We start from the raw sequence: 24286 nt of genomic DNA, 5'->3' as shown, positions 1-24286 counted from the left end.
AGGTGATATTTGAGCAGAGGCTTAAGCAAGAGACAAAGGAGTGAAGATCTGGAGAGAGGGAGTCCCAGGCAGTGAGCAGAGGAAACCAGGGTGCATGGGCCTGGTGTGTGAGCTCCTGCACTTGGAGAGCAGACACTTCTCCGGAGCGCCGTGGGAGAGGGTGACAGTGGGAATAGCTGGGATGAGAGGGGTGGGCAAGGCTAGACCATGCAGCATCTGGCAGGCTGGGCTGGATGCTGAATTGAACAATGGGCAGTTTGGAGGAATTTTACTAATTTGGGCCTTTTCAAAGGCCCCTCTGAACTAACATGGGGAGAAGACACGTCATGGGGGGGGGGGAGGGTAAGAGTGGGAGCCCCACGACTGTTCTATGCAGGAGGCACCATTTGTGACCCTCCCATGTTACATGTGGGGTGAGGGGTCTGGCTTGGGGACGTCAGGGTGACTCTCATAACCCACTAAGCGGACATGTGGGCTCCTGAGCAGGGAGCAGGCCTGGGAAGGATGGACGGGAGCCATGCCACTTGTCTGCCCTGGGAAGGCAGAACCTCCTCAGGCCAAGAGCTGGCCAGGGCAGCCAGGCCTGGGGCCCCACTGCCCAACCGCTTGGGTGGGTTCAGGTGCTTCTCCCTAAATTACATCCCTGTCAGCATCTTTAGCTTCAGACTTGGCAAAAAGGGATTGCCCTGAGTTAACAGTAAAACTCCCAGAGCACTCACCGCTCATTCCCTGGCAGGCACCCTGCTGTGTGCTTTCCTCTCACTGCCCCCTTTACTTCTCATAGCAAGCTGAGCTGGGCACCATTGTTATTCCCATTTTACAGATGAGGAAACTGAGGCCTTGAGAGCCTGCTTGGAGTCACAGGAAGAGGAAGATCCAGGATTTGAACCTGGGGAACACACACACTTAAACCACTCAGCTTTCTGCCTCTAGAAGAGGGTGAACAAGGGCTGAATCAGATGCCGATTCCCAAGGCACCGTGATGTGGGTGGCTCAGCTGTGATTCACCTTTTACTTTTTCTTGGACAAGACTTGTTCACCTGCACTCTCCCAGTCATAATGTTGATGTTTCTATAGGGTGTGTGCTGCAGAACCACAGAGCTGCCCTCCCCCCATACAGTGTGCTGTTACCAGCCCAGCCCTGACACTCGCTTGAATGCTACCCCCAATCCCTGGGCAAATTACTTAACCTCTCAGGGCCTCAGTTTCCTCATCTGTAAACTGGGGTAAAAAATACCCAGCCCATCAGGTGATACCTGTAAAGTACTCACTCAGCACAGCGTCTGGTCCGCAGTGGTAGCTACTATGATTGAATTACACCCTCCTCCCTTCTGAGGCAGGCACACTCTTTCAGTGGGCTGGCTGTGGAGTCTTCTAACTCTTCTGCATTGGCCCAAACCCAGGCGTTCGTGGATGAAATCTCTGCCCTCCCTGTGGCCCTTCTTTGGTGCCGTTAGTTGATTTTTTTTTCCTAGGAGGAGAGCGGCCAGCCTCCTTGCATTGCTGCTGTGCTGAAAGCAGCCTTTGGTGTGGCCTGGTCCCTGGGTGGCACATGGGGTGCCTTGTAACCTTTTTGCAAGCTGCCTGCTCCTTTGAGATCAGAGGTCAGCAGACGGTCCTCTGAGGCAGTGCTTCCCGACATGTTCACATCATGACACGCAGAAAATGTGGGCAGCCGCTGGGGCAAAGGGACCAGGCTGATTGAGGCTGGTGGGGTCTTGGTGGCAGCTGCCACCCCACACCCCAATGCCTGCTTGGGGACTGGAGGCTCTAGAACCCATTTCAGGCACATGAGTGGGCAGTGCTCGCTAAGGGGTGCCTGGCGGTCAGGCCACATCACTACCAAGTCCTCTCATAGAATCCTGGGCAGGGCCAGTCTTCTTAGTTCCCTGACCAGGAACGGAACCCGTGCCCCCTGCAGTGAAAGCGCACAGTCTTAACCACTGAACCGCCAGGGAAGTCCCGCAATAGGGCTCTTTATCATTGACATGGGTCTCAAATCTGAGTCCTGTACACTCCCTTCATGGGAAAGAGACCCCTGCAGCCTCCCCAATGCTGATTGAGGTGTAAATTATTTTTGTTTTATTAAGTATACTCCTTATAGTTGTCATGCAACCATCAGGCCAAAATGAGTCAAAGGTCAAAACTATACAGAGGGCTTCCCTGGTGGCGCAGTGGTTGAGAGTCCCCCTGCCGATGCAGGGGACACGGGTTCGTGCCCCGGTCCGGGAAGATCCCACATGCCGCGGAGCGGCTGGGCCCGTGAGCCATGGCTGCTGAGCCTGCACCCGGAGCCTGTGCTCCGCAACGGGAGAGGCCACAACAGTGAGAGGCCTGCGTACCGCAAAAAAAACCCCAAAAAACAAACAAACAAAAAACTATACAGAAAAATACACATAAAGCAATTTTGCTCATACCTCTGCCCCTTCTGTGCAGCCCCCTTCCACACTTGAGTACCAATTTTTTAAAAATAATTAATTTATTAATTTATTTTGGCTGTGCCGGGTCTTAGTCTCAGCATGTGGGATCTTTTAGTTGTAGCATGCGGGATTTTTAGTTGCTGCATGTGGACTTCTTTGTTGCGGCATTCATGTGGGGTCTACTTACCCAACCAGGGAGGAACCCAGGCCCCCTGCACTGGGAGCGTGGCGTCTTACCCACTGGACCACCAAGGAGGTCCCTTGAATACCAATTTTTATTAGATCTGATTTATCCTTCCAGTATTTCTTTCTGCAAACAAACAAACAAACAAAACCCCCCAAATTATATGTACACACACATTTATCTCTCTCTATTCTTGTACTTCCCTTTTTTTAATCAAAAGGTAGCATATTACAATTTGTTTTTTTACTTAGCAGTACATTCTGGAGAAGTTTACATAATAAAAATAAACAAGGGATTAAAAGATACACGCTATTACATATAAAATAGATAACACACAAGGACCTAATGAATAGCACAGGGAACTATACTCAATATCTTTTAATAATGTATAATGGAAAAGAATCTAAAAAAGAATATATAGGGACTTCCCTGGCAGTCCAGTGATTAAGACTCTGTGCTTCCAATGCAGGGGATGTGGGTTAGATCCCTGGCTGGGGAACTAATATCCCACATGCTGTGTGGTGCAGCCAAAAAATTTAAAAATAAATTAAAAAAATAAAAAAAAAAGAATATAGATATATATATGTATATATATATTGTATATATATAATTGAATCACTTTGCTATACACCTGAAACTAATACAACACTGTAAATCAACTATATTTCAATAAAAAATTTTTAAAAAGGGACAGAGAATGCAAAAATAAATAAACAAAACTACAAACACAATACAATTCAAAGTGAAAATATTAGTTTAATGGGAAGGATGATGTTGTTTGGCTGAAACCAAACTGCCACTTACAGTGATATCGGACTGACCAGTAAGAGTAGATTTCCTTTTGAGTTTGACATGCCTGTGGATGCTGCCATGTGCTGGGGAATGACTTGGTTCTCCCACTACTTTTCTCTATTTGAATTACTGCAATACTTCTGTTTGCACAGTGGGCTGTTACATCATTCGGGCTGCACTTGGCTTCAATGCATCATTTATGCATTAAATCCACCTCTGTTCTTTTCTTGTTAGCCAGCAGCAATTAAAAAGGACTGCTTGATGCCAATGCCATCATAAACACAAATGCAGACTTGGGCAGTGAAATCCTGTGTGAACAGTAGATTGTAAGGTGGTCATGCCGACAGTAATGATGATGAAAATAATCATGATGGCTAACATTTACCAAGTACTTGCTATGAGCTGGCACCGTGCTATGCTTTATATATATATATATATATACATATATATATATATATATATATTTATTTATTTATTTATTTGTTTGTTTGTTTTGGCTCTGCTGGGTCTTAGTTGCAGCATGTGGACTTCTTACTTGTGGCACGTGGGCTTCTTAGTTGCGGCATGCATATGGGATCTAGTTCCCTGACCAGGGATCGAACCTGGGCTCCCTGCCTTGGGAGCTCAGAGTCTTACCCACTGGACCACCACAGAAGTAACCCTGTACTAAGTGCTTTACATGCAGGATTTTATGTAATCTTCCAAACAACCCTATAAAGTAAGCACTACCCATTTTACAGATGAGAACATTTAGTCTTAGAGGGATTAAATATTAACTTGCTCAAGATCACATGTATGGGAAATGGGACAGTCAGAATTTGAACCTGTGTCAGGCTGACCCCAGTGATCACTGGAAGGGCTGGTAGCTGGGGCAGGGACCTTACTATACCCTTTGCCATCAGGTGCTGGCCATAACTGCTCACCTGGCTAGGCACTGCTGGACCGGGCCAGGCCGGATATATGGGGTCTGGGGCAGAGGGAGGAAGGGGAGTGTGTGGGTGACAGTCCCTGTGGGGGCGTGGACCCCCTGGGACCCTCTCTCTGAGTCCTGGGTGAAAGTGTGCTGAGCCTGTTATGTGACCCTGCCTCCTCTCTCTCAATATCAAAGTGAATAAACACACATACACACACACCCCCAAAATACCATTTAGACAATAATGCTCTATGTCCATGACGGGTGACTGTAACAGTGACACTTTGTCAGCTTCTGGTGAAGGACTGACAGTTCTGAATGTTCTTCTACGGTCCCTGGGCAGCTGTGCCGGGCTGGGGTTGGGCCAGGCTCAGGGTGAAAGTGTGGACTCTGTAGCCATCACCTCCCCGTGACCTTCCACCTCCCTCAACTCCTGCCCTGCCTCACTTTCTCTCCTGGCCCCTCTCCTGGTGATGCCTGTTTGCTCATTCCCTGCCCTGGGCCTGTCCGTGTTCCCTGTTGTAGCCTCAGCCTGTAGCTCCAAGTCCAGGAGAAACAGGGCGATCAGGTAGGCCTGAAGCTGAGGCCTCAGCCCAAGCTTAGTTTGCAAGTCACAGAGCATGTCTGAGCTTACCATGCTTCCTGGGCAACAGAAGTTGCATATTAGTTCAATGACAAAGACAATGACCCAGTTGAGTTCTATTGGGAGCTGGCTGCCATCCTTTTGAATGGCCCTCAAGGATCAGGACACACAGGGCCTACCGGAGTGCTGGGGCTGACTCACGCTAAGGCTTGTATAACAAATGCCTTGGCCCTCAATGCCTGGGTACTCCCACTGCCTGCCAGAGACCCTCTCCTTGTGAGGGTCCTGGGAGGCATACACAGGCCCAAGGGAGCAGAGGAGGGCACACTCCATGCCCACCTTGGAGCCAGGCCTGAGAATGCAAACACCCTTCCCCTTCACACCCTACTAGGCCCCAGGAAGCCCAGCCCTTTCTGTTATGCCTCTCACCCCACATGGTAATTTGGTTTCTCTTTTCCTAGATTAATATGGTTATAAAAACTAAGTTAGGGCTTCCTTGGTGGCGCAGTGGTTAAGAATCCGCCCGCCAAGGCAGGGGACATGGGTTCAAGCCCTGGTCCAGGAAGATCCCACATGCCGCAGAGCAACTAAGCCCGTGCGCCACAACTACTGAGCCTGCGTGCCACAGCTACTGAAGCCTGCGAGCCACAACTACTGAGCCCGCATGCCACAACTACTAAAGTCCACGCGCCTAGAGCCCGAGCTCTGCAACAAGAGAAGCCACCACAATGAGAAGTCCGTGCACTGAGCAAAGAGTAGCCCCCGCTCGCCGCAACTAGAGAAAGCCCGCGTGCAGCAACGAAGACCCAGTGCAGCCAAAAATAAAATAATAAATAAAATAAATAATAAATAAATAAAAACTAAGTTAGCCTGTCCCTATGGCTCCAGGTGACATGCCAGGCACTGTTAGAGCTCCAGAAATGTTGGTCCCATCATGAAGTTCCCTGTGTGGTTTTTGCTTGGCTCACCATGATTGGATTTGGGTACTCTTTTCTTCTGGGTTTGTGCTTCTACTAGAATCCTTTCCTGTTTAAACAATTTGTCTTCTTGCATTACAAAAGCTATACGTATGTAAGAACCATCCATCCCACCCTGTGCCATCCTGACCTGATCTCATCTCATCGGTCCTCCCCTGGCTCACTTGGCTGCAGCACATGGCCTCCCTGCTGTTTCTCTATCCCTCCAATTGCATTCCTACCTCAGGGCCTTTTACACTGGCGGTTCCCTGTCTGGACCTCTCTTCCTTGACACCCATGTGACCACTCATCTCTCAGGACTTTGCTCAGATGTCACCTTCACTGCCTCCAGTATGTTAAAATGCAAACAGCACTCCCCACTCCCCTTCCCTTGCCTCACAGCACTTTTCATCATTGGACACACTATATTCTCCTCATTTGTTTGTTTGTTGCCTTTCTTCTCCCACTAGAATGTCAGCTCTATGTGAGCAGGGATTTATATCCGTTTTGCTCATTGCTGTTCCTCAATGGCTATAACAGTGCCTGGCACACAGTAGGTGCTCCATAAATATTTGTGGCGTTTTTTTTGTTTTTATACAGCAAGTTGTTATTAGTTATCCATTTTATACATATTAGTGTATACATGTCAATCCCAATCTCCCAATTCATCACCCCACCATAAATATTTGTTGAATGAATGATTTCATTGTAGAAAATTTGAATCTACCTAAAAGCATAAAGAAGAAGTAAAAGATGCCTAGAATTTCCAAACCTTCCAACTGAGTTCCCTGTCTCTGGAGGCATTTAAGTGGAAACTGAGCATCCATTTGGTGAGGGGTTGTGGAAAGGCCGCATATAGTGGGTGGAAGTGGGATTCCTTCTCTCAGGGAAATTCTGGGGTCCTGTAGAAGGCTCCCCACTGTGTTACCCCCTAACTGGGATCGTCTCTTGGTGGGTGTAGAGCCAAAAGACCCAACCAAGTCAAAGAGGGCAGGATTTATTACTTGCAGCAAGTGGGATCTTTCCTAAAGCAGTATCTCTTCAAATAGCAAAACTGGGAAACTTCTAAGCTAAGGGGACATGCATATTCATGAAGGGGCCTGAGCAGAGGAGAATTTAGCATAGAATTGGGGCAAAGGTGGACAGAGTCCAAGCTTTAGTTGACTGAAGTCACGAGGGTCAGAAAAAGTCATCATCGTTTCTTAGGTTCTGAGCAATCTGGGGGTCTCAGCATGTAGTTACCATCCTCCACCTGGGTGGGGGCCTTAGTTCCAGCAAAACTCAAAGATGTGTATCAGGTTGTGATGTATATCCCTTGAGGAGGGACTAGGACTCTGTTTTATCGCTGAACTATTGTTTCTTGACTGCTTTTCCTTTGTTCCTGCATTCCCTCACTTCCCTTAAGATCATTAATTACTGAGACGTGTTCAAGGGCAAGCACTGTGGCCAGGCTTAGATCACTAAACGGCTTAGGCCAAAAATGGCTTCTCTTATGTCAAGAAAGTCATGCCTGGTTCTTTTTCTCCAGGGAACCCGTACCCTATCTGCTTACAACTGCCCAAGTCATTCTCTGCGATTTAGAGCCACTGACCAGCATAGGGCTCTTTCTTTGGCCCTCAGCACTGGGTGAGGAGTCCTACAACCCAGGAGGCTTGGGAAACAGGGTGGAGTGGAATCATCTATCAGAGCCAAACAAGACTGTCCCAGGAGGAAATACAGCAGAGACCTGCTCAGGGTTGGGCAAACAGTGACAAAGGTGGGGTGAAGCCACTCACTGGCCAGGCTGATTCAATGAATGTCAAACCATCCCCACATCCTCAGATGTGTCCCCATCTACCTGCCACAATGTCTGGAATTCCACCGCTAGATTTAAGTTTCTGCTTTTAGCATGCACTCCTAGGAGGGTCAGGTGTTCTGCCATCTCAGCCACATAAACCAGGTCTGAATTTGCATGTCAACCAAGAATGGGTCACGAGGAGGTGTAAGTTTTGGTAATGGGGGCATTTAGAAGCAGGGGCACTGCCAGGAAAGTACGCAGCCTACAAACACTGTTCTCTGTGACAGGAGTCCTCGGAATCGGAGACCTCAAAGTAGCGGTGACCTCACAGATAAACCCCAGTGCAGGCACTGGAGCTGGTTATCTGGGACAGGAAGTGGCTAAGGAAAGCATGAACCAATGCAAAATCCCCTCTCAACAGTTGCATAATTTCTCCAAGGACTCGGTCTTCCCAGAAATGAGGTTATTGGGGCAACTCACCTGTGGGGAACATTTCCCCAAATGAACTCCTTGAAGGTTCACTTGGGACAGACACTTGGGGGATGATATTATGGCAGACACATCACACATGCCGCCACTTCTTTGTCCTAGCCTGTGGCAGACATTGCTAATCCATCACCACACAGCTGTGGACTCCTTTCCACAGTGTTCCAGACAGTCACTACTAATCTATCAGAATTCACTCATGAGGTGAGACTAAATGGCTATTGCTGGTGGAAGAGCCATTCCTGAGTGTGGGGCAAAATAAATGTGTCTACACCATCCCTGCCCCTCAGGAATCACAGGGTTAGGATTCCTCAGATGAGGAGGCCAAAGCTCAGGAAGGGAGTGAGACCCGGCCAAGGTCACACGGGGCATTCTTCGGGGAAGGAGGGTCTGGAGCTCTGGTCTTCCTACTCCTGGCCCGGAAGCCTTGGCCTGTGACTGGACAGTTGGTCTGGGAGACAGAGCACACACGTGTGTGTCCCTGTGCCCACACGCCCAGAAGGAGAAGCCTTTATAGCCCCTCACGTCAACAAGCGCAGGGGGTGAAGTCCCAGGGTGGTTGGGTTGACCTTACAAAATTTGGACTTTCTGGGCTCCATGAGTCAGTGGGGCAGCAGTGGGCAGATGTCGGGGAGGCCTGGTGCCTGGAACATGGTTGTGGGCCCGACATGTTTGTTTGAGCCTTAGTATCTGGCCTGTGTCCAAGGCAAAGTCCGCAGTCCTCTCAGACAGAAGCAGCCAGGCTCAGTCCAAGGGACAAGACTTGCTTTAGGCCGGTCCCCACTCTGGGCAGGTTATCTCTGCTCTCTTGGCCTCAGATGCCTGATGCATCCATAAGGAAGCTGACCTGTGGCTTAACTTGGTTGAGCCTCAGTTTCTTCATCCATTAAATGGGGATAATAATACCTCCCCTGCTGAGATGTCACATGCATGGGATGAACTAATTCTATAAAATGTTTGGCATGAGGCCCTGCACACAACAGGTCCTCAGGGAGGGCAGCTAGAATTACCCGAAGACTTTTCCAGCTCTAAGAGCCCAGCCTGTGACCCACCCATACCTTCCTGCAGGAAACTGTCCATCTCACACTGGCTCTGTAGTCACCAGAACTCAAATACCTTGGCCAACCTCGGAGGGTGAGAAAATTGGTTTCTCCTGAATTTGGGGAAGGGCAAGAGGGATGAGGAACAGCCCAGAAGTTCCGAAACAGTAGCCCCCAGCGCCCACGTCCTGTGGCCTCCTTTGTGTGTTAGTGGGGGGAGCTATGGACAGAGGCCCCTCCCACTCATGGAGGGAATTCCCTGTGTGGCCGGGAACTTGGTGGGTAAATCAGCAAATCTCCTGCTTGGAAACAGGTTCTGGAAAGGAGTGCCCGCCTCTGGCTTCCTAAGGGCCATTCCTGGGGACCACCGCTCTCTGTGCTCACCACATCACACGGGTGATGCTGGGGAAGGGGACATTGGTGGAACTGGGTGGGAGGAGGAAGAGCTGGCATTGACTGATCTATAGTGTTTTAAAACAAAAATCATATAGTTTTAAAATTTTAAATGGAGCTGGTAATAAGATAGTATGTAAAACGAAGCTTGTATACACACACACACACACACACACACACACACACACACACACACACACGGAAAAAAACGGAAGGAAATATGCCAACAGGCTGAGAATGGTTGTCCTAGGTGACCGGCTGGAGGCTGGATTTTTACTTCTTTGTGCCTTTCAAACTTTTGACAGTGAGCACGATTTGGATTTGCTTTTATCATCGGAATAGCGACAACAAAACCCACTATCTTTAAACAAAGGTACACAAAGCCTAGGGTTTGGGCTCCAGCTGTGAGCAGAGGGCCGACTTCCTGACCTGCTCCCCGGGGTGGTGACCCTCAGGCTGGGGGGCGGGGGCGGGTCAACCCCCGGGAATGGTGAGGTCTGGTTCTCTGTCCCTCAGGCCTGGGGGGGGGGGGGGGGGGGGAGGGGACACACACGTCCTCCCCAGACCGCTCCATCCCCCAGTCCTGAAGGCAGCACGTGTCCTGCCAGCCATGTTGCTGGCCCGCTGGCGGGGCTGGGCTGTGGCTTTGGCCACAGGGGGCTGCTGACTCCCTGCCTGCTGGGAACTGGGCCAGCGGACGGACGTGGTGACTGGCAGCAGTGACGTTTCCCCCACTTCCTTTCACCTGTCCTGCTGCGTCTGCTGCTGAATCAGGATCCCTTTGGGGACAGACAGTGGGATGTGGCATGACACAGCAGGATGTGGCGGGACGCTCTGGGCGGCCCTCCCGAGGGTAAGGCAGGCTTCAAAGAGAAACAAGATGCTGCGAGGAAAACCAGTGCACAAGAAGAGAAGCTCTGTGTCCCCACTTGCGTGCACCTCCTGGTCCTGTGGTTGGTTTTTTGCAGTCTCTTCTTGGCCATGAGGCCTGGCAGGGTCCCAGGGGCTCTGGTCTCAGAGGGCCTCATCTGCAGTCTCTGGGCCCTCAGGGGACCCCAACATTTGCTTGTGCCTTTTTCTTTTTTAAAAAAAATTTATTTATTTTTGGCTGCGTTGGGTCTTCTTTGCTGCACGCGGGCTTTCTCTAGTTGCAGAGCGCTTTGTTGCGATGCACAGGATTCTCATTGTGGTGGCTTTTCTTGTCGCAGAGCACAGGCTCTAGGTGCATGGGCTGCAGTAGCTGCATGTGGCTCGCGGGCTCTAGAGCGCAGGCTCGGTAGTTGTGGCCCACGGGCTTAGCTGCTCCACAGCATGTGGGATCTTCCCGGACCAGGACTACGAACCCATGTTCCCTGCGTTGGCAGGAGGATTCTTAACCACTGCGCCACCAGGGAAGTCCCTTGCTTGTGCCTTGACCTGAGCACTTACCCATGCGCCTCGCAGCAGCCTCTGTCTGGGCCGTGGGCTGGCCGACCTGCCCGCATTCCCCACCCTTCCTTCTTCATTGCCCCCGCGATAGAGACCAGAAGAGCCTCAGAGTTTTTCAAAGGGGGATGCTTTTGGCATTGGGGGGAACAATGCTTCATGTAAAACTCTCCCCTGCCTTGCAGATGTCCAATCACTGTGGCAACCTGAAATGTCCCCACACATTTCCATAGGTCCCGTCGGGGTGAGAACCACTGAGCTGATGCTCCAGCCCTCACCCTCACTCAGGTGGGTGGTTCACGTGCCTCCACTCCGGACAATGAGTTCAAGGGCAGGTCTTCAGGGTGAAGAATTTTTTTGTTTGTTTGTTTTTTTAATTGAGGTAGAGTTGATTTACAATATTGTGTTAGTTTCAGGTGTACAGCAAAGTGATTCAATTATATATATTTTTTCAGATTCTTTTCCACTGTAGGTTATTACAAGATACTGAATACAGTTCCCTGTGTTATATAGTAAATCCTGTTGTTTATCTATTTTATATATAGTGCTATGTATATGTTAATCCCTTACACCTAATTTATCCCTCCCCTCCCCTGAGCTTTTCTAAGAGAAGGGACAAAAATCCTCTGTCTGAGCTCCCCAACCAACACCAGCAACCATATACATCTGGGCTTTTCCAGATGAGAGGAACAGAGTCGCCATTTTGCCAAAACCACTGAACATTGGGGTCCTCAGTTACCTACAGCCAAACGCATTGCTAACTGCTACAAGTGGAGAAACAGAGGCACAGAGAGGTCAAGTCATTCACCCAGGTTCTCTTTCCTGGTGAGCAGTGGAGGCGGGATTCATACCCAGACATTCTGGGTCCAGCGGCCCCACCCTAACTACTGAGCTAGGCTGACTCTGAGCCCTGCAGAAGGCTTAGCCTAATTCCACGCGTAGGTGCCTGAGTGCATCTTTCTTCCCCTGAGGAGAGGGTTCATTCCTGTCATCAGATTCTCAAAGGGTCCATAATATGAATAAGAAACCTCCTTCTTTTGTTTATTTTTGTGCCACTCATTTTCCAGGTAATAAAGGTAAACTCCAAGAAGGGAAATGACTTGCCATGTTGGAGACCAAGCTGAGATGGTAAGTGGGCCTCACCTGCAATTCTGTGCCTTTTCTATTGCCCCCCACCCCATCCCTTCCTCCCAGCCCTTATGGCCCCACCTCACAAAGGCCTGGACTGGGTGCAGTAGCCTCCTCATTGGCCTCCCTGCCTCTTGTTCTCCACTTTGCACATGGCCTGAGAGGCTCCTATTCAAGGCCTGCTGTGAATCTGCCCCAACTCAGCTCTAAATACTAGCGTTTTCCTATATCTACTGTCTAAAAATGGCCACAGAAATATTTCTGGTCCCACATGGTCTTCTAAAAGCTTGCTGCTCCCTCTCCATTTCTCCTCTCCTTGAGATTGAGCAGGATTTAGTAGCTGCTTTTTTTTTTTTTTTTAAGTAAATTTATTTATTTATTTTTGGCTGTGGTGGGTCTTCGTTGCTGCGCCCGGGCTTTCTCTAGTTGCGGTAAGTGGGGGCTACTCTTTGTTGCGGTGCGCTGGCTTCTCACTGCGGTGGCTTTTGTTGCGGAGCACAGGTTCTAGGCACGCGGGCTTCAGTAGTTGCAGCACGTGGGCTCAGTAGCTGTGGCGCACGGGCTTAGTTGCTCCGCGGCATGTGGGATCTTCCCAGACCAGGGCTCGAACCCGTGTCCCCTGCATTGGCAGGCAGATTCTTAACCACTGCACCACCAGGTAAGTCCTAGTAGCTGCTTTGATGAAGAAAATGCAGCGGAAGTGATGCAGTGTGGGCTTCAAGGCTAGGTCACAAAAAGTGGTAAGTCTTCTGCCCCCCTCTCTCTATTTCTCCCTCTTGAACTTTGACCCCATCAGCCACGTTGTGAGGAAGCCCAGGACACACAGCAGGGCCTCATGTAGAAGTTCCAGCCAGTGCCCAGCTAAGATCTCTGCTGATCCGTCTCCAGCATCAATCACCCCATGGGAATGAAGGTGCCTTCAGGGTTGCAGCCCTTTGCTTTCAAGTCCTCCAGCTGAGGCTCCAGATGCTGTGGAGCAGACACAAGCTGGCCCCTCGGAGCCCTGTCCCAATTCTTGGCCCACAGAATCTGTGCGCCTAGTGAAAAATGTATCACTCCCTCGAATAGGAGACCACTAAGGGTTTGGACTTGGAGTTGAGGGGAGCTGTAGATGCTTCTGAGCAGGGGAGCTGTGTGACTACAGCGCTGGGCTAAGAAAGCCTCTGAGGCCACGTGCAGAGTGGAGAACAAGAGGCAGGGGGGCTACTGCACTGGTCCAGCCCTTTGTGAGGTGGGACCATTGGATGGGGAGGAGGGGACAGGGGGCAGAAGAGAAAGAGCTCAAAATTGCAGGTGAGGCCCACTTACCATCTCAGCTTGGTCCCCAATGTGGCAGGCAAGTCATTTCCCTTCTTGGAGCTTACCTTTATTACTTGTAAAGTGAGTGAGACAAAAAAAAAAAAAAAAAGAAAGGTTTTTTTTCCTCCCATTTCTTCACATGTAAATTCTCCCCAGTGCTCAAGGCCCAGCCTGTGTCTCACCTCCCCATGGTCAGCCCCTTCAGGTGGGCTCTCTCTCCTCCCGAAGGCTCTGGTTTTGCTCCCACCTCTCATGTCTTGCCTTGAACACATGTCCTGTTTGCTGTATCTAATTGATAATTCACTTCTATTTTGCTTACTTTAATTGCCAGGCCATTTCCACTGCATGACTGTCTCTTACTTTGATGATGTTTCCAATTTCCCTCCCGGGGCACTCAGATGAGAGCTTCTGTAGAGTCTGTACTTGGGGGAGGAAAGGCTAGGTCATGGATATGCTTGCCTTCAACCTGGCAAGATACCACATCATGCCCCTGTCAAGTGGCCTTATCTGTTCCTCCACCAGCCGTGGGGGCCACATTGGGTAGCGCCAGTTTTGTTTTGTTTTAATTTTTGCCAATTTGATGGGTGAGACATAATATCTCGTTGTTGTTTTAATTTACATTTCTCTGATACCAGCAAGGTAGAGCCTCTTTTCTCATATGATTATTGGCCATACATACGGGTTTCTTTTCCTAGGAGGTATTTGTTCACAACTTCTGCTGAATTTTCTGTTGGGTTGGTTGTCTTCTTGATTTGCAGAAGTCCTTTATATATTCTGGAAACCAATCTCCTGCTGGTCGTATGTATTGCAAGTATCTCCTCCCAGATTGTGGCATATCTTTCAATCTTGTTTATGGTATTTTTTGTTGAACTGAAGATTTGAATGTTAATGTCATCAAACTCATTATATTTTCCTTCACAGCTGATGCTTTTTGCACCTACGATATTCTTCCCTATCAAAAAGCACAGGGAAGCTCTCCGAGTTGCTGGTTGCATCCTATTTCTTGGCGTGGGTGCAGAGTACAAAGCTGGGTTCACTTTGTGAAATTTTATGGAGCCGCACACTTATAATGTGCACTTTTTAAATGCATATTCTAATTAACAAAAGGTTTGTTTAAAAAAGAAATCCTTCCTTACCCTGAGGTCATAAAAATATTCTCCTAGATTTTCTTCTAAATGTGTTAAAAATTTTGTTATTCACAAGTAAGCCTGGAATCCACCTGGAGTTGTGTGTGTGGTGTTAGTTGGGGATCTAATTTTACTTTTTCCATATGGATCACCACTTGTCCCAACACCATTTATAAAAGAGTCTGTCTTTTCCCCACTGGTTGGTGATGCCTCCCCGTCATATAGCAAGTTCTCGTTTATGCACAGTTCCACCCCTGGGCCTTTCTTCTCTTCTTCTGTTCATTTTATCTCTTTATAGCCTGATGCTGAAGGTGGTCTGCTTAATTTCCTTAAAAGGTTTTTTTAAAAAATAAATTTATTTATTTATTTTTGGCTGCGTTGGGTCTTCACTGCTGCGCACAGGGCTTCTCTAATTGCAGCGAGCAGGGGCTACTCTTCTTTGTGGTGCACGGGCTTCTCACGGCAGTGGCTTCTCTTGCTGCGGAGCATGGGCTCTAGGCACGCAGGCTCAGTAGCTGTGGCTCGCAGGCTCTAGAACGCAGGCTCAGTAGTTGTGGCGCAGGGGCTTAGTTGCTCCGCAGCATGTGGGATCCTCCCGGAGCAGGGCTCAAACCCGTGTCCCCTGCATTGGCAGGCGGATTCTTAACCACTGTGCCACCAGGGAAGTCCCAAAAGGTTTAATATTTAGTAGGACACAGTGGAGGACTTGAAGACGGGAAATGGTGGAGTCAGAATGACGCTGTGTCGAGGTCACTTTGATGATTGAAGAAATGGATTTTAGAGGCCAAGGCAAAGGGTCAAGAGTCCAGCTGGTGGCTGCTGCAGTATCCAAGCCAGAGGGGAGCAGCATGGCCGAGGCGTGGGCTGATGTTGGATGTGTAATGGATGTAAAGCAGACAGGATTTGCTGATGGATCAGAAAAATTGGGGATCAAAGATGACTCCTTTTTTTTTTGGCCAAAGTAGTTGGTGGTGCCATTTGCTGAGATGGGAAGGTCTGGGGTGAAGCTGACAGGTGGGCCCTTAGAAAGTGCCTGACAAATGAATGAATGAATGAGTGGGGGTTGGTGGGGGGAGTGAGCCGGCAGGGCCGCCCCACCTCCTGCAGCCCTTCCATCTGATGCCTTAGGGAGGATTAAGCACCATCCTCCTAGTTTAACACCATTAGTTGTTTCAGCACGTGTGTCATTTCTCCCAACCACTGTCATCGCTGGTGGGGAGGAACATCTTCCCTGTCCGTGCGATGGCACCTCCCCACCCCCACCCTGGCTCAGAGCAGGGCCCCCAGATTCATGGTCCCAGGACACTGGCCTCCAGACTCACAGGAGGCGCGAGGCACCTGGGGAGGACTGAGCAGGCCGCTGAGGCTGCAGGACCAGCTTTGTTACTCAACTCCCTCCTCAGTAAAGGAAGTGGCCTGGGTGAGTCTCCATGTCATTTGAGGGTGGGGGGTGGGCGGGGCCTGTGCTATCAGCCAGGGTGAAGGAAGGAGCCCCTGGCACGTGGGCATGAAGGAGGCCCTGCCACCACTATGGAGAAGCTTATAGCCTCAGAGGCCCTGCCTGTGTGTGGGGCCTCAGACCAGGGCGGGTTTTTTTGCTCTGTTTACAGCCTGCTTCTGGCTCATCAGCCCCGGCTATCATGAAAACACCTTTAGTCCATAAAACGTGGAAAATTGCGTCTGAGCACTCAAGCTGAGTCATTTTTCTGAGCAAGCCTTCAGTCGGGGCAGTGTTTTGGGTGGGGTGGGGCTCTGTGTAGGTCTGCGTTTAGCCTGTGGGCAGCCCCAGGTGGCCTGGCCAGCCGGCCAGCTCGAGGCCCAGGGTGCAGGCTTCGTTCTTAAAATCAAGAACGATTTTAAGCCTCTTGTGTGTGTTGAGAGTGAAGCCCTGACACCAGGATGGCTGAAGAGCAGGGAGGCACCCCTGGGTTCTCAAGTCGCCAGATAAAAATGGGGGCGTGTTGGGCCGGGGTGGGGGGAAAGATGAGGAAGAGAAAGGGCAGGGAGTGTCTCAGCTGGGGGTGGGGAGGAAGGCCAGGCTCAGCCTGTGTCCTTCGCTGCCCGTGCACCCGGGAGCCCTTGGCTTGAGCACTGTCCATCCCACCACAACCCTGGCCAGGGGTGACCTTCACACTGGGGCCCGGCATGACTCTTGGCTGTAAGGGAAGGAGGGACAAGGGTGGGAGAGGAGAAACCAGTCTTTCTTAAGCAACTACTTCACGCCAAGCCCTTGGCTAAGCTTGTTCTTAGGTCCTCGCGCCTGGTCCAAGAATGCTGGATGCTTGCCGGCTGCAAGGCCTTGGGCCAGTGACTTCACCTCCTAAATGTTCTGTCCTCATCTGCCTCATCTTCCTCATCTGGCCTCAGGCTTGTTGTGAGGATCAAGTGAGATGATGCAAAGGCACAGTCAATAAATGGCCCTTCATGTTTTTATAAACAGTAATGATATGGTTCACCTTTATTGAGTACACCCTGTACCAGGCTCTATGCTAAGTGTTTTCCTCACAGTAACTGACTTGATCCCCCCCAGCAACTCTGAAGTAAGTTTAGTCCCATTTTATAGCTGAAAACACTGAGGTGCAGAGACATTAACTTGTCCAAGGCCACAGGAACACTAACGCTGGAGCCAGAATTCTGAGCCAGGGGATAATAATTTATGTATTATTAAATACATCAAGTCAGTTGGATTAAATTGGTGTTTCTCAATGTGAATTCTCCAGAACCTTTGCCTTTGCTCCATTTAAAAACTTTGCTTCACCATCCGATAAGCATGTACAATGCTGGAACATTGCATTCTCCTTCTGAGAGATTCATAGGTCACTCTGATATATCAAAGGCTCTCAGATGTGCTGTGATGAAAAGGGAAAAAGCAAAGAAGCTGTTTATGTTTAACTCAGCATTTCCAAGCTTGTCTGCTCTCAGAGCCTTATTTCTGAGATGCCCTTAATAAGATGAAGCTGGAGACATACACATTTTCACGAGGCACTGCTGACCTTCAACTGCTGCGTCACAGGTCTTTTACTGTCTTATGGGGGCACCCTGTGGACCACCCTGGTTTAAGGACCCTGTATTGTTCCTTTGTTCTCTCATTCATTCATTCAACAAATGTCTCTTGAGTTCTCACAGGCACAATGACAGGTAGAGAAGATGCAACTTCTATTTATTTATTTATTTCCGGCTGCACTGCGAGGCATGCAGGATCTTAGTTTCCCAACCAGGGACTGAACCCATGTCCCCTTCAGTGGAAGCACAGAGTCTTAACCACTGGACTGCCAGGGAAGTCCCAAGAAGATGCAACTTCTTTTTTAAGAATCTCATAGTCTGACGGAGGAGACAGTGTGATCAGAAGTTGCAGGGACTGGGGGGCTGAGTGGATGGCACCTACCCCGCCTGGAGCCAGGGAGGGCATCCTTGAGGAGGCGTGGCCTCAAGCAGGTCAGGTGAAGGACGTTGGGTGGTCAAGGCTGAAGGCGAGTCTTTGTACAATCTGTGGAAAAGCTCTGCAGTATCTCAACTTGCAGGACATCCCTGGGATTATCGGATTCCAGTCTATGAAGGCTATTTTACAGCTCTGCACATTGCAGGTAACTGATAGTGATTCAAACTAATTCCTGTCTACGCTGTAGATTCTGAACCGACCTGTAGAACAGACTGACTTCCCCTCCTCAGTATTGCCTCTGTGTCCACATTCATTTCAATAGTCCTGATCAATAAATGTGTCTGTTCTTCACATTCTCTTTTGAACTGATTATAATACCTCTCTTATTGATTTAGGAGTATAATACACTCTTTCTTTTTTTTTTTTTTTTTTTTGTGGTACGTGGGCCTCTCATTGTTGTGGCCTCTCCCGTTGCGGAGCACAGGCTCCAGACGCGCAGGCTCAGCAGCCATGGCTCACGGGCCCAGCCGCTCCGCGGCATGTGGGATCTTCCCGGACCGGGGCACGAACCCGTGTCCCCTGCCTCGGCAGGCGGACTCTCAACCACTGCGCCATCATGGAAGCCCATAATACACTCTTTAACACCTGTTCATTTTTATATATGTGTGACAGTCACGATTCTACCTCTTTCTAAAAGGACAATAGCAGGAGGCTCCCCAGGCAGAGGGACACACAAGCAAAGGCCCGGAGGCTTGCCCTCAGCACCCAGCAGTGAGCAGCGGGTGGGATGACCCAGATCCTCACCAGAGCAGACGGTCAGGAGTTGCCGAAATGGGCTGGTTTTTCAGCCTCCACTTAGGAAGGGTGGAGGCAGCTGGAGTAAAACGAAAACATGCTAGTTGCCAGGCATCGATGTGTATGGAAACTGGGGATTGCGCGGCTCTGTGTCACCTCCTGATTAGTGTGTCTGCAGGGGAGTTGAATGCACTTCTGCAGTGGGATCCATTGCATCTTCTGACACCGCCATTGAAGCACTCTTTCCTCACCCGCGGTCAGGGAGCAGACAATCGGCATGGCCACTCTGTTTAATGAGCTCGCCCTGGCGCACAGACGCAGGGAAAACTTACTAAGAACAGAAGTGAGCAGGGACACCTGAAGCCTTGTGTCTGAAACCAGGCTTGTTAGAATCCCCAATCCTAGGCACCAGAGCCCTTAAGTTAATTAGCTAAAAAAATTCCTGAAATGCACAAAAGAAGGTGAAAGAAACTGGACTCTCTATCTAGGAATGTCATATAATATATGTACCATTTGAAGGAAGCTGGCTTGGGCTCCTCCAGCCTCGCCCCAAGTGACCTCAGGCTCTGGGGGAAGGATTTCTTCATTTCTCTTCCTCCTCTCTTGTTAATTTGTTGCTGGTAGCTCTGGCTGAAGTGCTGATGGAACCCCCCTTTCCTGTCCTCCCCAGGGTGGGTCCTGTTTGGGGGTCCTCAGCCAGGCACGGCTTTGTCCCCATTCCCTGCCGGTGTGCCGCTGTCAGGGTGTTCAGTGGGGCACAGCACTGGGCATCTGTGATGTGCCAGGCTCTGTGCTGGGTACCCATGACCCAGACCCACTCTGCTGTCACAGAGCTCACTACCATGCTGAAGGGTCAGGGCTGTGGGCACAGGGGAGGCCCCATTGGATGTTCCTGCATCAGTGAGGGACCCCGTGTAGGCAGCTGAGGGGCCAGAGCTGGCAAAGGGGAAGGAAATGGCCATCCATTCTCAGTACCTGCCCAGACTGGCTTCTGAGCTCACGTAGACACTCTGGACAGACTCCCAGGAATGCAGGGAATAGGGCTGAGGGACTGGGGCGATGGCTGGACCCATTTCCCTGGGACTGGGTGGTCACCGCGCCTTCCCTGAACCCCTCAGGCCTTCTGCATGGGTGGGGGAGCCATGCAGAAGGAGCCCCTTCTTCCGTGGCAGGCAGCCCAGCAGGAACCTCTCTGCTCCCCAAGCTCTGCTTTCTTGTTTGAGTTGCATAACAATCTGCCCACACCAGCTCTGTACCTTGTGCACCCAAGACTGCAGCCCAGCACTGACCTTTGGCTAAAAAACCCAACTAGCCAACCAAACAGACCTCTGGCATAGGGAAAGGCTATTGGTGGTTCTGGGCAGTCTTTCTGGGCAACTGGCTCTTGGGGACTGGCTGGGCCTGGAGTGAGCTTGGGTGAGTCCCAGTGAGGGGTCCTCCTGGAAACTGTGTCCTCCTGGCGAGAGGCCCAGCATCCCATCTGTGGGGCCTGCCTGGAGAATTTATCCTACACACACACACACACACACACACACACACACACACACACACTCATGCAAAGGGATGTCATCACAAGGGTAGTCATCACAGCACTGTTGTCTTAGCAAGACTAGAAATACCTACGTATCCAACAGTGGGGGAGGGGGATAAGGGATTCTGGGCGTCCCCTCAGTGGAGTGCTGCAAGCCCGGAAAAAGAACGAGAGTCCCTGGAGTGTGCTCACAGGGGAGGGGGCAGCTCCTCTGTGCCCATCCCTCAGAGGCTGCCATAAACCCTGCAGCCGGGGCTCCCATGTCCCTCAGAGGCCCCCTCCCCATGCAGCCTCACTCAGCGCCCTCTGCATCACACTGCTCTGTCCCTGCTGGGTACTGGGGCTGGGGCAGAAAGGTGAGCTGGAAGACCTCAGAGCCAGGTGGGCTGCCAATCCCAGCTGTGTGGCCTACAGCAACCCATTCGCTGCTTTTTTGCCTCAGTCTCCCCATCTGTAAAATGGGGACAATTTACCTACCTCGCAGGTGAAGTGAGCATCTGGTACACAGAGTAGGTGTCCGACAGAGGGGAATGTGACTTTCAAGTTCTGCCCAGTGGGAACTGTGGGCGTGCAGATCAAAGGCCGGGTGGGTTCAGGAAGGTGGGGGAGCCGCGGGCAGGGAGGAGCAGGGGCTCAGGCTGCGGCCTTGCCTGTCACACGCTCTGTGTGCGCCCATGGCAGACGAGGGGAAGAGTTCACGCCGCTGTTTCCTGAGGGAGGAGGAGGCACATCAGGGGACACAAGGTGACAGCCCCAGCCCTCACCCCGCCCCCCTCAGCCCCCACCTGTATGGAGATTCACCTGGCACTGCTGGGGTGGTGGTGACCTCAATTCACCCACGGGTGCTGGGGGCTTGCCCCAGAGCTGCGTTTGCTCAGTGAGCTCGCTACGTGAATAGAGAAAACGATTCGAGGGAACTTCTGGGGGAGCTGGTGGATACTGTGTGGGGTGATGCTTCCCAGGGTTCTAAGGGGCACAGGGTATGCTGAGCTGGAAGGCACGGGGGTCTGAGAAGGAAGTTCCCACTGGGCCTGGAGGCCGGGGACCCAGCCCTGCCCAGGGTCCTCCATGGTGTCTGAGGGTGTCCGACCCCCTGGACCCACAGACCCTCAGTGGGCTCTGTAGGTAATCTCTTTCCCCTCAGGAAAGTTGGACTTTTTTTCTCAATTAAACTCTTCATCACTTTTTTTTTGTTACTGACTTGATGATTTCCCCCTTTCACTTCCCCTCCTCCTTTAAGCTTATATCTCATTGTTATTCTTTTAATATACTTTAAAATAAGAAATACATGTTATCTTTTTTATATCTTTCAAGGACCCCATGAAGAAGATTTACAATGTCCTTATTAAAAAAAAACAAACAGGGCTTCCCTGGTGGCCCAGTGGATAAGAATCTGCCTGCCAACGCAGGGGATATGGATTCAATCCCTGGCCGGGGAAGATCCCACATGCCGCGGAGCAACTAAGCCCGTGCACCACAAGTACTGAGTCTGTGCTCTAGAGCCCGTGAGCCACAACTACTGAGCCCGTGTGCCTAGAGACCGTGCTCTGCAACAAGAGAAGCCACTGCAATGAGAAGCCCACGCACCGCAACAGAGAGTAGCCCCCGCTCGCTGCAACTAGAGAAAGCCTGTGCGCAGCAACAAAGACCCAATGCAGCCAAAAATAAAACAAACAAATAAATAAGTAAATTTATAAAACAAACAAACAAAAAGGGACTTCCCTTGCGGTCCAGTGGTTAAGACCTTGCACTTCCATTGCAGGTGGTGCAGGTTCTATCCCTGGTTGGGGAACTAAGATCCCACATGCCTCCACACAGAGCGGCCAAAAAAAAAAAAAACCAACCGAAAAAACAAACATACAATGTCCTTATTTTTCAGATGAGGAAATAGTCAGCGAGGACAAGGGACCTGGCTGAGGTCACCCTACTGGTAAGAGGCCAAGGCCCAGTCTCACTCACATGCCTTCCTGGCTCCCCGACACCAGGCCCTGGCTGGCACTGGGCCATAGGGCTGAGCAGAGCAGGCTGGCCCACGGGGGCCGGGGCAGTTCACAGCCCACAGAAGCGCGCAGGGGCCTGACCTGTGGGTTTGGGAGGTATGTCAGGGAGGCCTACAGAGGAGGGGGTCTTGGGATCTAGGGGTGAGGGAAGAAGGGTAGGAAGGGGATTCTGGTGGAGGAAAAAGCATGTGCAAAGGCCAGGTGGTGTGGGGAAGGCAAACTTAGGCCAGGGTGGCTAGAGTGAGGGTGCAAATGGAGAAGGATGGGGTCAGGGCTGCACTCAAGAGGTGGGAGTGGGAGGTGAGGGTAGTGGAGTCAGATGGGGTTCGGTGCCCCCAAGGCTACAGGGAGGAGAACCCTGGCCGGGCACGTCCCAGACACTTACCAAGGCTGGGCCGGGCCCTCAGCTGCCTGGGTCCAGGGCCAGCTAGAATGGGCATCTTGTCTCACAGGCTTAGGATCCCAGGACAGGGACAGGAAACTCTGGCCAAGGGGCCAGGAGACAAGCTCAATGGTTCTTCCAGCCGAGACGGGCTGAAGATCCTGGAAACCAACTCCCCTCTTCAGCTCTTCCCAGGATTTAGGTGCCCAGGTTGGGATCTGCAGAGACTCTGGGTCCTCATGCTGCCTTCCTAAAAACCTTATTTACATTAAAGTGTTAATGACTCATACAGCTTAAAATGTAGTGGTTCTCAACTCCAGCTATTCAGAAGAATCATCTGAGGTGTGTGTGAAGGTAATGACCATTGTTTATATAAAAATGACACATGCTCATTCTCAGACAAAACAAAACAAGCAATCTAGAAAAGTACAAAGAAGGAAGCCATAAATCCCCCCATTAGAATGCCAACTTCCTGAGCACAGGATTTTTCTCTCTTCTGTTCTCTGCTGTATTCTCAGCTCCTAGAACTTTCTGGCACAGAGCAGATGCTTAATACGGCCCTTCATTTACTGTTAACATTTGGTGAACGTCATATGTACACAGAGAACTTTGGAGAGACAACAAGGTACAGAGTAAGGTAAATAGGTGGAAATAATTTTTAAAAATGGGATTGTACCACACGTGCTATATTTTAAACTACTTAATTTTAATTGAGTTTAACAGAAAGAAAATGAAAAAATTGCTGAATCTTAAATAAATTTTTACTTTCCACAGAGATATTAGTTCATAATGAATGTCTCTAACAGTAAGAAAAAAATTATGAAACTCATTAAGAGATTGGAGTCTTGGGGAAAAAGAATAAACCCTTCACTTCGGGCAGGCTCAGTATTTCTTGGGATGAAAAAGATGATCACTTCCTGTATACATCCTCCCTCCTCACACGCTACAGTTCCTGATTTTGATGCTAATATTTTCACTTTGTCAAGGTTTATAACACATACTCTGTTCTGCAACTATAATTCTCCTAGTATTTCGTCTTAGTCCTGTACTTAAATAGATTCCATTCCATTTTGTAAGCTCACTGTGCCCCTGAGTTTTGCACTCGGAGTCATTTCTTGGCTGAATCAGGAAAATCTGTGAAGGACTTTGAATGAGACCAACAACAAAAAAGACTGGTGGGTGTCCTGCATTTAGGGACTCATGCCATTCATTGTCTTTGAGCAAATCTAAGTTGTAGAAAACCTAGAGTAGGGCTTGTCCATCAGAAATGCAAATGGATTTTGTCCAGTGGAATACAACTGACTGCTGTCTGTGGCCATTCATCAGTTTTACACGTATATGTAAATTCATTTCAGTATTTCTTATCTGCCTATATATGTGTGTGTTGTTCCAATTTTCCTTTGAATCAATTGGAAAATATTACTTGTTCCCTAATTACTTAATGAGTTTAATAAAAATTTTTGACGTGTTCATTTTATATTGTCTGAGAGTCATGATTTTACCTTTGAAAAATGGACACTTTTTTTTTTGGCTGTGCTGTGTGGCTTGCGGGATTTTAGTTCCCCAACCAGGGACTGAACCTGGGGCCATGGCAGTGAAAGTGCCGAATCCTAGCCACTGGACCGCCAGGGAACTCCCCAAAATGAACACTTTTAATGGTTAGCTAGATTTCACGG

At 50.0% G+C, this 24286-nt stretch overlaps 1 protein-coding gene across 8 annotated transcripts in view; it reads right to left on the bottom strand.

Annotated features, from left to right (window-relative positions):
- Nucleotides 1–2378: 2378 nt before the first annotated feature.
- The window catches only part of BLM (BLM RecQ like helicase), a 123188-nt gene continuing 101280 nt past the window's right edge, over nucleotides 2379–24286 (bottom strand). For 2 of the 8 annotated variants that reach the window (XR_003795874.1, XR_003795875.1), the window contains 3 exons: nucleotides 22188–22868; nucleotides 20706–20938; nucleotides 17350–19001 (listed from right to left, as the gene is read on the bottom strand). The gene's annotated coding sequence lies outside the window, so the exon portion shown is untranslated. Of the gene's footprint in view, nucleotides 2731–3445; nucleotides 3705–17349; nucleotides 19029–20705; nucleotides 20939–22187; nucleotides 22869–24286 lie in introns of those variants that run through there. The other 6 variants (XR_003795877.1, XR_003795878.1, XR_003795880.1 and 3 more) reach the window with 6 other exon arrangements.

The sequence above is a fragment of the Monodon monoceros genome, unplaced genomic scaffold (genome assembly GCF_005190385.1).
Source record: "Monodon monoceros isolate NGI ecotype Baffin Bay Population unplaced genomic scaffold, NGI_Narwhal_1 Super_Scaffold_21, whole genome shotgun sequence".
Taxonomy (NCBI): Eukaryota; Metazoa; Chordata; class Mammalia; order Artiodactyla; family Monodontidae; genus Monodon; species Monodon monoceros.
This window is presented reverse-complemented; position numbering and strand designations above follow the sequence as displayed.